The sequence below is a fragment of the Cebus imitator genome, unplaced genomic scaffold (assembly GCF_001604975.1).
Source record: "Cebus imitator isolate Cc_AM_T3 unplaced genomic scaffold, Cebus_imitator-1.0 Scaffold330, whole genome shotgun sequence".
In the NCBI taxonomy this organism is placed as follows: domain Eukaryota; kingdom Metazoa; phylum Chordata; class Mammalia; order Primates; family Cebidae; genus Cebus; species Cebus imitator.
Genome location: NW_016107645.1, coordinates 2,382,179 through 2,384,911, shown reverse-complemented (window position 1 = coordinate 2,384,911; position 2,733 = coordinate 2,382,179).

The window sequence follows — 2,733 nt, the reverse complement described above, 5'->3', positions numbered from 1 at the left end:
ACCCTCAACTTCCCTATCTAGCAGAGCAAGGGATCTCTCCCTCAGGTCAGAAAAAGAGCCTCCTCCATCATAATTTCAGCTCTGTGGTCTTCGGGGATGCTGTTGGCCATTCAGTCTCTGACAGTCATTTCTTCCTTGGTTCTTACTCCAGGTATCCCTTTACCAATTTCTCCCCTTTCAACAGCCACCTAGAGACATATTAAGTCACTTTCCTATTTTCTCTGCCTGTGATAAATCACTCCAAACTCAAGGTAAAGAAAGAGTGACAACTTCAGGCAAGACCTCCAGGAGATCTCTGGTGGAAACTGTACTTTCTTTAAGACCCAACTCTTGGGATTCTTCCCTTATGAAGTCTGCCTGGTCACCAGCATATAGGTTACTGTCGCCCTTAATGTGTCTTGAACATACTCATCACACTATATCACCATGCTCTTTCAATGCATTTGTCTATTCAGCTAAAGAGAATCCACAGACTTGGGATGCCTTTGGGAGCAGGGCAAGCATCTCCTTCTTTGCTTTTCCTGAACTCTAGCACCTGGCAAGAGTTTTTACTTATTAAGGGTTTGTTGATGAATTAGTGAGCTCTGAAAATACTGGTAGTAGACCTTTACTACTTTCTTCTTTCTCCTGGCCTTGGCTAGAGTTCCCATAGGGAGGGTGCAATCTTGGACCATTCACTTGCTCTCTGGGCAATTGGGGTCCCATTTGTAAAAGCCCTCCTGACAACAGTGTGGATACAGCCCATTAGGAACAGTGTTTGGTGAGCTCAAGGCCTGCCTACGAGCTGGGAGCCCCAGGCCCTTTCTGAGGAAAGAAAGGTTTGGGCACTTGTTAGTATTAGTGATAGTTTAGGGGATATTTGATTTTATAGCTTCTTTAAGGATGCTGAACTTATGTCACCAGAGGGGTCATTTGCAAACCACAGCAGATCAATGAAGAGTGAATTTATGTAGCCACAGACTTCTTAGTTGCTATCTTCCATACAGCAGAAGAGCTAAGTGTGCCTGCCCTCGGGTTATGAGGCAAGAATCTAATCAGCTAATTCAACATTGACATTCCTCCCACGGGTGTCACCTGCATCCTTCTCAGCCAGCCTGGCACTAGGGACACCTGAAGTTCTCGCACTTAGAAGGAAATACATTTGTTTTCTCCAGTTCAGTGACTTTGAGGTTAGGGCTCTCATAAGAATTATAAAATAATTCCCAGCCTTTGGTTGTCAAACACCCGGGCTGAGGTGTTAGGTAAGTTATCCTGCACAGAGTCAGCCCCAGTTCCTGCAGAGGACTCAGTCATGGGTCATTTGCTGAAAGAGATTATATGTACAAACACGTGCTTTCTCTCAGAGACTTGAGAGTTCATATTGTGATTGGGCTACATACTGGCTATGAGACCTTTGTCCAGGGGCATCAGCTCCCTGAGCCTTGATTTTCTCATCTAGTAAGAATAAATAATATTAATGTTTACCTCAGAGTGTTAGTTTTAAGATCAGTGAGATACTCTGCAAAACTTAGTCCTAACACTGCATAGGCTCAAAAAAGATGATGGTGGTGATGGTGATGATGATGATGATGATAAGCTTGGAGCTACTGGTGGGCCTGGAGTCAGTCTCTGCTGTTAGATGCCACGTGATCTCTGCAAATTTCTAATTGCAATTTCAATGCTTATGCTTGCATACTTACTTTTAAAAATTTTGGAAGTATCTATAGAAAAATATCAATTGACATAAATGTATTTACTTCCATGACATTGCTGCACTTTCCACTTTCCCCTTTCCCCAGTCTCAGGAAAGCTTTTTACAAGTAAAACAACTGAGGCTCAGAGAGGCCAAAATCACTCACGATGTGGGTGAGGCAGAGTCTGGAATAAGGCTATGGTTTTCCGAGCTCAGATCTCCTACCTGGGCAGTTTACTGCTCTTTTCTCATAAAGTAAAAGGAAAGCTCTGAAATTCCCTCTAAAGCATAAATAATGGATCTCTACTGAAAGCATTATCCCTCCTACTAAACTGTTGGGCACCAGGGAGATAGGTAGGAACAAAACGTCCCCTGCCTTAGGGAAGCTCCCAAGACTTTACCTAAGCTGTGATGCTTTAAGAAAGATTAACTTCTGATCCTCAGACAGGTAGAGGGTCACTGCACTGGAGAGGATGGTGAACCATGCAGTCTGGGTGGCACGGGGTGGGCCAGTTTTCTGGGGCCAAATGCTGTGATTCCTAACATATTTGGGGTGGAAGACATGAAGTGAGCACCATCGCTATAGTCCTGGGATGATTTCTGCCATGGATGTTCCCTGGGTCTCTATACATGGTCCACATGTGTCCTGGGGATTTGACCATCAAGAGCCAGAGAGGACCAAGGTGCGGAGTCTGATGGGCAGATGCAGAGAACTGTCGCCAACATGTGGGTTCAGGAAGATTCCCTGAACATATGTAAACAGTGGCTTTTCATACTGCACATGAGCACACACATGCAAGTTCACACTCACACACATACACATAGATCCTCGACTTGGCTTCCTGGGTCCTTTTTTGTGAAGGGGAATTTTACTGTCTTTACCATTGTCACTGGATTCTCAGAGCCTTCTCTTTCTAGGTATCCCGGGCATCTCCTTTGCACAGCTCCATTTGCGACCTTGAATTTCTCCAGCTGTCTGTGTTCTGGCTTTGCTGTGATTGCGCTTTCCACCCCACGTGGCTGCTCTCTGACCAACATTGCTGCTCTCCCCACCCCTGCCC